Genomic DNA, 12074 nt, shown 5'->3' with positions numbered 1-12074 from the left:
CCAAGCACGAGAGCTGGGACTGCACCTGTGGAGTGTGTGCCCCGAGCCTCCACACTGCCCTGCACCTCCTGTCCCCACGGGCTCAGCCAGGGTCAGGCCCCAACTGCACAGAGAACGTGGTCTCCTGGGTGCTGTGAGGTGACTGGCCACAAGCACAGCCCCACCTGGCCCCGACACCACTCTCTCTGTGTGGCCACTCCTCTGGTGGGGTGGGGGTGGGGCTGCCCTCAGGAGCTGAACACCTGCTGGGGAGGGAGGGGCGGTGGCAGCTGTGGCCCCAGGCAGTGACCTTGGGGTTGGGAGGAAGTGTCTGGATCTGGGGCCTCTTAAAGGAGGGGCTGAGAGGATTCCATGGCTCATGTGTGGGCACGAGAGAAATTGCGCCATAGGTAATGAGCCCTTCCCCATCGCCCTGTGTTAGAGCAGCTGACATCAGAACTCTGAGACAACAGTGGCCATTTGTTCTCTCCAGCCACGGCCCAGGACTTCCGCAATAGCCAGCATGGTGGTGGTTCTGGCTCTTTCCTCTGCCATGGGAAGACGTGACAGGGCTGGAGGAGGGGCTCCCACGATTGGCCACGTCCACCGGAGCAGGCTGTCACCACGGAAGCCCAGTGCCCTTCTGCCGGCCACTTGAGCACCCCCGGGACAGGCTGGCTGCCTCCCCCCAGGCCAGCGGACGAGATGAGCGAGCCTCGGGGGGGGGGGGGGGGCTTGTTCCAGAGCTTCTACAGCTCCGTGTTGGTTTCACAGGCGCCCTGCTTGGTGTGGCAGGGACTGCTCCCTCCCAGCAAGGCGGCGAGAGGCGCACTCACCGGCACCCTCACCGCACACACACACACACACCACAGAGGGGCACATGGGTCCCCTTGCTGTGTGTGTGTGTGTGTTTAAATTATTATGGCGAAAGATGAAGAATATACCATTCTCCACTTGGGGGTGGGTGTTTGGTGCAGTGGTTTAAGCTGCTACCTGGGACATCCGTGTCTCACTGGAGTCTGGGCTACTCTGCTCGCTGCTGACGTGCCCCTGGGGAGCAGCAGGTGGTCCTCAAGTGCTGAGCCCCTGCCACCCACATGGGAGACCAGATGGAGTTCTGGGCTCCTGGCTTTGCCTCACTGTGGGCATTTGGAGAATGAACCAGCAGATGAAAGATCTCTCTAAACACACACACACACACACACACACACACCCCTCTGCCTTTCAGATGAAATGGAAATCACTGTTTAAGAGTGTACCATTTGTGTACGCACGGGCCGCGGGGTCCGTGCGTAGGGTGAGCGCGCTCAGGGCAGCGTTTCCTGTTCCCATCGCTCGCCCAGCTGCAGCTCGGGCCTCGGGCCTGCCCCTGCCGGACCATGGCTTCGGCTTTGGAAGAGCTACAGAAAGATCTAGAAGAGGTAAAGGCGTTGCCGGAAAAGGCTACTAGGAAAAGAATCCATGATACCCTTAAAGCAGAAAAATCCAAGACTGAGACAAATCAAGAACAAGATGCAACAGAAATCACAGAGCAAAGCAGAACTTCTTGGCAAGGCAAAGCCAGCCGCTGTGCTTGCGCCCATTACGACGGGATACACAGCGAAAATCAGTAATCACGGGTGGGATCAGCAGAGAAGTTTGCGAAAATCTACATTACTCTAACTGGAGTTCCTCAAGTCCCCACTGCGAACGTGCAGGTGCATTTCACAGAGCGGTCGTTTGATCTTTCGGTAAAGAACTTAAATGGCAAGAATTACTCCATGATTGTGAACAAGCTGTTGAAACCTCTCTCTGTGGAAGGCAGTTCAAAAAAAGGCAAGACTGACACAGTTCTTATCTTATGTAGAAAAAAAAGCAGAAAGCACCCGATGGGACCACCTGACTCAGGTTGAAAAAGAATGCAAAGAAAAAGAAAAGCCCTCCTACGACACAGAAACAGATCCTAGTGAAGGGTTGATGAATGTGCTACAGAAAATTTACGAAGATGGAGATGATGACATGAAGCGAACTATTAATAAAGCCTGGGTGGAATCAAGAGAGAAGCAAGCCAAAGGAGACCTGGAATTCTGAGACTCAAGTCCTTTCGGAACTGTGTGTGGAAGTACTGACCTCTCCAACAAGGGAATGTTGGTGAGTGCATATATAACTTTGACAGATAACTATTCACACATCCTTCCTTAAGGAAAGGCAATGAATTCTCCATTTCCTACTGGAGGATTTATTTAAATAAAATGTGCTTATTAAACACTTCCTCTAAAGATGGTTTCATTCAGTTCTGTGGTCTTTCAGTTTCAGAAAGGGTTATATCGCATTCTCATGTAAAATATAAAAAGCATAATGAGAATGCTACATTGTATTTTTGTCATGAGGTAGAACACAGACATATGTCGCTCCCCCTCTTCATGGAGGAACGGCACAGGACCCTGCGCTGTTTTTTTGTCTGCTCGGCCCTCCCCGGGTTTGCTGCTGGTTCTTCCCGGGTTGGCTACCGACCCTTCCACCTCCGTGGAAGGGCGGCTCCCCCTGCCACTTTCCCCACTTCCGTGGGGGAGTGGCACACCGCCGGCCGGCTCTCTCGGGGGCTGCTCAGGTGTTCCTTCAGATAGATGTTCCTGGTGCATGTTGTCTCTCTCCTCCTTTATAGTCCTCTTCCACCAATCCCAACTCTGCTACCCACACGCCGAGTACGCTGCTCTCCTCCAATCAGGAGCAGGTCCTACAGTTTATTGGTTGAACTGGAGGCAGCTGTGTAGAAGCTGTTTACTCCTCTCCCAGCGCCATATTGTGGGAGAGCAGATGCATAGAATAAGTCTTTTTTTTTTTTTTTTTTTTTTGACAGGCAGAGTGGACAGTGAGAGAGAGAGACAGAGAGAAAGGTCTTCCTTTTGCCGTTGGTTCACCCTCCAATGGCTGCCATGGCCGGCGCACTGCGGCCAGCGCACCGCGCTGATCTGAAGGCAGGAGCCAGGAGCCAGGTGCTTTTCCTGGTCTCCCATGGGGTGCAGGGCCCAAGCACCTGGGCCATCCTCCACTGCACTCCCTGGCCACAGCAGAGGGCTGGCCTGGAAGAGGGGCAACCGGGACAGAATCCGGCGCCCCGACCGGGACTAGAACCCGGTGTGCCGGCGCCGCTAGGCGGAGGATTAGCCTAGTGAGCCGCGGCGCCGGCCTAGAATAAGTCTTAATTCAAGTAACTTAGTCTAGTCCGAGTTGCTCCCCACAGACATATTTGCTTGTCTGTACTGACATCAGTGTAAGAAAATGCCTAAGAGTAAAACCTGAATTTCTGCATAAAAGCCACGTCTGTGCCTGTGCTTAAAGGCTGCTGTCGAGCGGCTGAGCCCTGCCTCCATCTTCAGTGTATATGTTGTACGGTATTGCCATGCACTACCAGACCAACCAAATATGTTCCCATCTAGGTTCGAATATATTTGTGTATGAATATAGATTTGTTTATAAACTTAACAAGAGGCCGGCGCCGCGGCTCAATAGGCTAATCCTCCGCCTTGCGGCGCCGGCACACTGGATTCTGTCCCGGTTGCCCCTCTTCCAGGCCAGCTCTCTGCTGTGGCCAGGGAGTGCAGTGGAGGATGGCCCAAGTACTTGGGCCCTGTACCCCATGGGAGACCAGGAGAAGTACCTGGCTCCTGCCTTCAGATCAGCGCGGTGCGCCGGCCGCAGTGCGCCAGCCGTGGTGGCCATTGGAGGGTGAACCAACGGCAAAAAAGGAAGACCTTTCTCTCTGTCTCTCTCTCTCACTATCCACTCTGCCTGTTAAAAAAAAAAAAAAAAAAACTTAACAAGAATACACAGCATCTCTGTGTAGTTCTAGCAAAATTCCATCTATTCCTGTGTTCAATAAAGTTAGATTTTTATGTAAAAAAAAAAAAAGAGTGTTCCATTTGAACTATTTCAAGTCTACACTTTGATGGCATTGAGTCCATTCATGCTGTTATCAGCCCTACCTTCTGTCTCCAGAACTTTCTCGTCTCCCGCAGCTGGAACTCTGTGCCCACTAAGTACTAACTCCCCGTTCCTCCCTCCCCTGACCCCTGCAAACGCCGCTCAACTCCCTGTCTCTGTGGGCTGGATGACTCCTGGCACGTCGTGTAAGTGGCCCTGGAGTTTGATGGCCAGCCCTGCTGATGGTGACGGCAGTAGGAGGAGCAAACGCGTCCAAGGCAGGGCCCTCTGTTAGGCTCTCTGCTCAGTGAGACAGACAGATGGACAGACAGATGGACGCCCCTTGGCTGACGGTGAGGAGTTGTCCTGGTAAACCCAGTAGAAATCAGAAATATCAGGAGTCAAAACCGCATGTGATGTCTGAGCTGCTGAGCAGGGGCCTGGCCAGGCCTGCCTGAGGACACGGCCTACTATGCAATAAAGCGTTGATTGGCTCATGCAAGTTATGCAAGATGAAGAGAATGGCAGGATGGCTGTGTCGCATAGTCGGGAACTCCTGAGTCAGCAGGCGTCTGCACCCGTACCGTGGTCACTGACTCCTCGTGCTGTCATCACTGCACACTTATTAGCACGGCTACAGATCCGTGTGTGTGTGTGCGTGTGTGTGCACTCTAAAGATTCATTTATTTATTTGAAAGGCAGAGTTACAGAGAGAGAGAGAAGGAGAGACAGAGAGAGGTCTTCCATCCACTGGTTCACTCCCCAGATGCAATGGCTAGAGCTAAGCCGGGCTGAAGCCAGGAGCCAGGAGCTTCCTCTGGGTCTCCCACATGGGTGCAGGGGCCCAGGGACTCAAGCCATGTTCCGTTGCTCTCCCAGGTGCCTTAGCAGAGAGCCAGATCAGAAGTGGAGCAGCCAGGACATGCACCGGAGCCCACACGCAATGCTGGCATCGCAGGTGTCGGCCTAACCCACCGAGCCACGACGCCGACCCCTAGAGATTTTTTTAAAAACCTGATTCTAAGAGCTGGAATGGCTGGAAATGTCCAGCCCCATTGGAAAACAGTGTGTCAGTTTCTTACAGAATTATAAATGAACTGATACTTCTACTCCCTGATATCCACAGCAGAGACAACAATGTGTCCCCACACAGAGCTGCACGCTGTTCACGGCAGCTTTCTTTATAACGGCCTCAGATCGGACATGACCCAGTTTGGGGCCATTATAAGAACGAGCAGAGGGGTAAAGCTGTGGTGTAGCCACACCACGGAGCACCACTCAGCAATGAAAAGGAGCAGACCCCGGGCAGGCTCCGCAAGCAGCTGGCTCCCCAAGCCATCTGCAGACTCAAAGCAGCCAGGCTGAGAAAGCCTCTTGCTGCAGGATCCTACAGACGGAACACAGAGCGTGCTGCGCCCGTGTTCCCGGGCGTCACAACCCCAGCGCTCCAAACAGCAAAAACGCACCCCTTACAGCTCGGAGGCCCACGGCTGCCATCCCGGGCCGGGCCGGGCCACACTCTACCCAGAAGCTGGGGCAGACCCCTCCCCTGCCCCCCAGCTCAGGCAGCTCCGGTGCTCCTTAGCTGGTGGCCGCGCCCCTCGAGTCCCTCTCCTCTGTGTGTCTGCCACTCTCCGATAAGGACGCTCGAGCGGGCACTCGCGGTTCGCTGGAACCCTCCAGGGGTGGTTCCACACCTCGGGATCCTTGACTTAATTCCATCTGCAGAGACCTTGTTTCCTGCTACATACAGTAACAACTACAAAATCCGGGACTTGGAAATGGTACCTGTGAATGGCCATTATCCAATCTGCTACAGCAGGGGCTGGGGACCGGCATTAACTACCAAAGGGCATGAGGAAACTTGCTTGGGTGACAGCAATAGTCCATATAAGAATATATATGTACTGGGGCCGGTGCCTGCAGCACTGACATCCCATATGGGCGCCGGTTCGAGTCCTGGCTGCTCCACTTCCAATCCAGCTCTATGCTGTGGCCTGGGAAAGCAGTAGAAGATGGCCCAAGTCCTTGGGCCCTTGTACCCATGTGGGAGACCCGGAATAAGCTCCTGGCTCCTGGCTTTGGATCGGTGCGGCTCCAGCTGTTGTGGACAATTAGGGAGGGAACCATCGGATGGAAGACCTCTCTCTCTCTCTCTCTCTCTCTCTCTCTCTCTCTCTCTGCCTCTCCTTCTCTGTGTAACTCTTTCAAATAAATCTAAAAAAAAAAAAAGAATCCATATGTATTGCGATTTGGACTTGCAGTCATGAAGGCGTGCACGACGTCACGATGCCCCCAGGGCACCCCAGCTGTACAGGCCAAGCTGGGGCCGGAATTCCAGGTTCCACCGCTAATACTTCAGCCACAGCTGTGGCCGTGACAGCACTGCCGGACCTTTCACCAGTCGGCAGCCTCTGGGCTTCCAGAATCTTTGCCCAGAATTCCACGAGGCAGAAGCCTCTGCCCACACTGGAGCCCAGGGGCAGGCGTCTGGGATGCTGTGGTCGTGTGGGGAGGGGAGAGCAGGAAGGGGCCGGTTGAAGATAATGGGAGGGGGAGGGGGTGTCTGACCCCTCTCCCCACAGAGCACTCAAGCCCTGTCCCCAGGGACAAGGCCTCTGTCCCCTCCATTCACTCGTCCCAGCTGATGCCAACCCCCCCCCCCAGGCCTCCCAGCTCCCCTCATTGTCTGCAGGGCTCAGATGGAGGGGCAGCCCATTAACCCCTTCCTGGACTCACTGCTTCACTCCGCAGCTGTCACAGCCAGGCCGCGGCCTGAGCAGGGAGAGGCCTGGTTGTTAATCACAATTAGAGAGCAGCGTGTCAGCTGTGAGGCTAGCCGCCTTCGCGGCTGCCAGCCGGCCCGGCCGAGAGCCGACCCGCGTCAGCCACACAGCAGGTTTTGAGACCGACAGAGGCAAAGAGGAGAGGGACAGCCCCTTCCTGGCTTACTCCTGGGGACCTCCCTCAAAGACCCCACCCAGGTGCCCGTCCTCTGCCTGATCCTCACCTGGCAGGTTCCTCCTCCTGCAGGTCTCTGCTGAAAGCCTACTTCCTCCAAGAGGCCCTCCCTGACTACCCCGGCTAAGATGACACCACTCACAAGCAGTGTCTTTCACACGCCCTGTCTACCAGTTGCGTTTCCCCTAAGCACTTGTCACTGCCTAGACTTGGGTTAGCACATGTATTCATTTCCTGGTAACAAATGCCCACAAAGTAGATGGCTAAAGGCAACAGGAACAGATCCCCCAAAGTTCCAGGGGCCCAGAGTCCTATATCAAGGTCAAATCCATTTCCCCTTAAAAGCCCAAGGATGCTTCCTGGCTTTTAAGGGCCCGTGGGCGCACTACTCCTCCAACACCAGGTGGTGTCTCTGTGTCTCTGTCCAAGCCCCCCTCCCACGAGGACACCAGCTTGCTGACGTCTGCCGAGGCCCTGTTTCTAAGTATTAGGTCACAGTCCCAGGGTGGAGACTCGAACAGGTCTCCGGGCAGGCGCAGCTGGCCCCACAGCGGGATGCTTCTCTGGATGGCCTATGAGAGCAGGGCCATGTGGGTCTTGCCGTGGAAGGGGTCCCCCGTGCAGCCGTCACCTCATTTAGAAAGAACACGTTTTGTCCAGGCTTCTGCAGGAGGATGGCCCTGGCAGGAGAAGCCACGGTGTGCAGGGCACAGGCGAGGGTGCAGGCTTCCCCTAAAGATAGACCCCTGGTCCCCGCACTCTGGGCTCCAGCTCTCAGCAGGCACCAGGAACCCAAGGCAGCCCGACAGGTGAGGGAGGGGGGGTGGCAGTGTGCAGCAGGTCCCCGCATGCAAAGGACTCACTGGGGAGAACGTCACCAAGAACAGACGAGTGCACAGGGAAGGGGGTGCTGAGGGGTGGAGGGGGCCCGGGCGGGAGCCGGGGGAGGTGATGTCCACAGAGGATGCTGCCTGGTGTGGCCGGGTGCGGGGCAGGACAGCTCAGAGAGCTCGGAGCCGCGACTCTGTGCCCACTGTCCTGAACAGCCCCCCGAGCACTGAAAGCAGCGGCGAGGTGATGACAAAGATGACTTTGTCACTTGTAACCTTTAATTACGTCATCCTGAGGATTCACTGGGAACAACAGGAAACGGAACAAGGGGTCTCTTCCCCAGCCCCGGCCACACAGGCAATCAAACAGACACAGGATCCCGTGGCTCCCACACAGGCCTGCACCTCGCTCTTTGAGAATACTGAGGCGTCACCGGCGCCGCGGCTCAATAGGCTAATCCTCCACCTGCGGCGCCAGCACACCGGGTTCTAGTCCCAGTCAGGGCGCCAGATTCTGTCCTGTATGCTCCTCTTCCAGGCCAGCTCTCTGCTATGGCCTGGGAGTGCAGTGGAGGATGGCCCAAGTCCTTGGGCCCTGCACCAGGAGAAGCACCTAGCTCCTGGCTTCGGATCAGCGCGGTGCGCCGGCCGCAGCGCGCTGGCAGCCATTGGAGGGTGAACCAATGGCAAAAGGAAGACCTTTCTCTCTGTCTCTCTCTCTCACTGTCCACTCTGCCTGTCAAAAAAAAAAAATTAAAAAAAGAGAATACAGAGGCGTCGCTGACACGCGGTGAAGCGCCCTGCGTAAGCAGCATCCCAGCCAAGCCCCGGGCCGCTCCCAGCTCCACAGGCAGTTCTGCATGCTCCCCCCCTCAACACTCCCCAGCCTGGGGGAAGCCCCGTTCTGCTTCGCTCACCACCCATTGGTGGTTCCGCCTGACCTAGGCTGCCCTGGAAAGGCGTCATTACATATTGCGTGTTGTGTGCAGACTCTTTTCCCTCCGCGTGTCCCCTGTCCATGCTGAGAGTATCCTGGAGAGCAGCAGGCGACTCTGGCTGCCCCAGGGTAGCCGGTGACTGTGGATGCACAGCGAGGCGCCTCTGGTTGTCCTGTACTCCCTGTTAAAGTCTTCTGACGGGCCAGCACTGTGGCACAGCGACTAATGCCCTGGCCTTAAGCACCGGCATCCCATATGGGCGCCGGTTCGAGTCCCGGCTGCTCTACTTCCAATCCAGCTCTCTGCTATGGCTTGGGAAAGCAGTAGAAGATGCCCCAAGTGTTGGGCCCTTGCACTCATGTGGGAGACTGGAAGAAGCTCCTGGCTCCTGGCTTTGGATCGGCACAACTCCGACCATTGTGGCCATTTGGGGAATGAACCATTGGATGGAAGACCTCTCTCTCTCTCTTTGCCTCTCCTCTCTCTGTGTAACTCTGACTTTCAAATAAAAAAAAAAAAGTCTTCTGAACACATTCGTGCAACTTCTCGTGGGACTATGTAAACCTAGGGGTGAAGGCATATGTTTAACTGTATACTAAACTGCCACGCAGTTTCCCACGGTGGAATATTTGGGGACAGGTATTTGGCCCAACAGGCAAGACGCTGCTTGGGCCGCCCGCACCCCATAGAGAAGAGCCTGGGTTCAAGGCTCAGCTTCACTTCTGATTCCAGCTTCCTGCCAACACCCATCCTGAGAGACAGCAGGTGACGGCTCAAGCACTTGGGACCCTGTCACCCATGGAGAAGTGGATTCCTGGCTCCTGGCTTCAACCTGGCCCAGCCCTGGGAGTGGTGGGCTTTCGGAGAGTGAACCGGCAGATGGAAGAAACTTTCTCTGTGTGTGTTTGACTCTCTGTCTTTCAAACAAATAAAAATAAGTCAAGAAATCATTTTTAAATAACAAAGTGGAATCCCTTAAACCCCACTTCACATCTGGACGCCAGCTGCACGGTGCTCCGGGGGAACCCACGCCCTGCCTGGGGATGCCCAGGCTGCCTCCAGCTTCTTCTCTGCTGTCAGAGCCAGCTGGCCCTGTAGCTGGGTCCCAGATGACATGGGCATGCACTTGTAGACACTGCTAGAGGTGGAACTCCTGAGTGTGGCAGACCTACAGGCTCCGCTCTCCTTCATCATGTGAGCAAATTCTAGCCAATGGAATGTAAGGAAAAGGATCCTATGTGACTTCCAGGGTCTCTAGGGGGAACTTCCTCACTTCTTGGCTCCCTTCTGCTTTCTCCTGAGTGGAAGGCCCTCCATCTGAGGATGGAGAGGTGATGATTGGTGTCTGAGCAGCCATTTTGGGCCTTGAAATGGAAGCCATGTACCGAGAGTGTTGGAGAAACAGGGAGGAGTCCATGCAGCCAGCCCTAGGCTGCCTCACTCTGGACAGAGAGAGGCCTCTACCTTGTTTAGGCCGCTATTATTATGGGCTTTCTGTCACCGAGGGGACTGCAGAACTGCCCATTTGTAATTTTGAGAAACGGAACCACAAATGCTTTTAGAAAGGCCGTGGGAGGTGCAGACTGAAGGTCGCGATGAGAGCCAGGGAGATCAGCGCGACAACTAGGCAGGGGACAAGGGGACAAGGAGGACAAGGCCTGGAGACCGACGGAGGTGATGGGGACCGGAAGTTATGAGGGGCTTGGGAACAAACCCCTGTGCAAATCCAGAGGATCCGACAGGCGTCCTGCCCTGAGACTCCCGCCATCTGCATCTGACCCGTGCTCCCCTTCGTGGTGAGCGCCGGCTCCTCCCCCAGGAGCCTCTGCCCCGGGCGCACCGGGCTCACCGGGCTCTCCCCGCGACCCTGCTGCACCTGCGGAGCCCTGCCCTTCCCTGCTCCCGACCAGGCCCGCGCCCCGCCGCCGCCCTTCCTCCGTCCGGCGTTTGCCGGGCTGCATGCGGGGCCCCTGTGCAGCGCTGGTCCGGGTGAAAACGGAGGTTGCTTTGTGCCGGGACCCGCGTCTACCCGCGCCGAGAGCGAGGGGACGAACGAATGAGGTCCCCACCAGGGGGCGTTGGCGCATTGCCACCAAGCCCTGCGCCGGGGGGCGGGGGGAGTCGCGACCGCAGCCGCCCCGCCGACCCCTCCTCCGCGCGCCCCTCCCCGCCGCAGATAATTAACTGGATCCAATAAAACGCTGATTGCGGCGTCTTTGTACGCACCGCCCCGGCATTGTCATGGAAAACGGGGTCCCCTCCCCACCCGGGCCGCCCGCCCCGCCCCGGCCCCCGCAGCTGGCCCGGAGTCGGCCCGAGCCACCTGGACGGGACCGGGGGACCCGGGCCGACCGGCGCCCCGTCCATCTGCTCCCGGCCCCCACCCGCGCCGTCAGCTGCGGACGCGGCTGGCCGGCGAGGGCGGGCGAGGGCCTCCTGCGGGGCTCCAGGAGCCCCGACCCCTTCCCTGCCGCCCGGGGGCGCGCGTGCCCGCCCGCACGCGGGGTCCGTCCCCGGGGGTGGCAGCCGGTGGACACGAGCTGCTAGGCAGGAAGATGTGGGAGCGGCCCGGGAGGAGGCTCGCCCCGCCTCCAGCCCGGCCCCCCCCCCCCCGCAGCACCTTCCAGAAAGAACCTTTAAAATGACAAGTGCACGAGCGCGTTTATAAAGAGGCCACAGATGACACAGATCACCAGTTGGACGAGGCCAGTTAAAACAAGGCCGTGGGTTGGGATAGAAGATGGTCCTCCCTCGTTCTCGCCCCTCGGTTGTCAGTCTGGGGGCTGCCCTTCCAGTCTTCCCACTGCCTGCGCGCTGCCCGGCGTGTCCCCACGCACACGTGTGCGCCCGAGTGGACCGCGGCAGTCTTCCGCGGGCGGCTCCGAGCAGGTGGGAACGCGGTGGAGCGCTCTCACGCGGCGGGTGTTGGCGAAGCAAGGCTGCCGCGAGTCGGCTCTGCCCGTCGCCTTTTTCGGCCTGCGAGAGCTGCCTAGCGGCCCTCGAGCCGGACAGGGCCTGCACGGATGTGCGTCCCGTGTGCGTGTGGGTGGGGTGCGGCCTGGTGCCCTTCTCAGAGAGCGATAGAGAACAAGAAAGAAAAAGGATCCCAAACCTAGGAACCAACCGGACGCGATTCTCCCGTGGTTACAACACCCTGACCTTGGAAAAGATGTAGAGTGGCAGATTTGACCGGAAGTAGAAACGACGCTAAAAGCTGGGTCAGTTGCCCTTGGGAGGTGATATTGACCTGTCTTGCGCCTCTCTCGGGTCCCTGGTCCTCGTCTGAGCCAGCTCTGCCTTCCTGCCAGCTCCCTCCTGAATGAATTCCATAAAACTTGCACACCTGCTGGCCACGCGTGAGGCAATGTCAAAGAGCTGGTGGAAAATGGAGCGTAAAGACATCCATGCAGTTTCCTCATAAGGCGCACCTCGGTGCACTAGAGGGGCCTTTGTGTGCGCAGAT

The 12074-nt window shown here is 57.3% G+C and overlaps 1 pseudogene; it reads left to right on the top strand.

Annotated features, from left to right (window-relative positions):
- Positions 1-1358: 1358 nt before the first annotated feature.
- On the top strand, positions 1359-2049 carry LOC100338729 (calcyclin-binding protein pseudogene; annotated as a pseudogene).
- The last annotated feature ends 10025 nt before the right edge of the window (positions 2050-12074 follow it).

This window comes from Oryctolagus cuniculus, chromosome 11, assembly GCF_964237555.1.
Source record: "Oryctolagus cuniculus chromosome 11, mOryCun1.1, whole genome shotgun sequence".
Classification (NCBI taxonomy): Eukaryota; Metazoa; Chordata; class Mammalia; order Lagomorpha; family Leporidae; genus Oryctolagus; species Oryctolagus cuniculus.
Note: the sequence above shows the minus strand (reverse complement) of the source record. Positions and strands in the feature narration are given on the sequence as shown.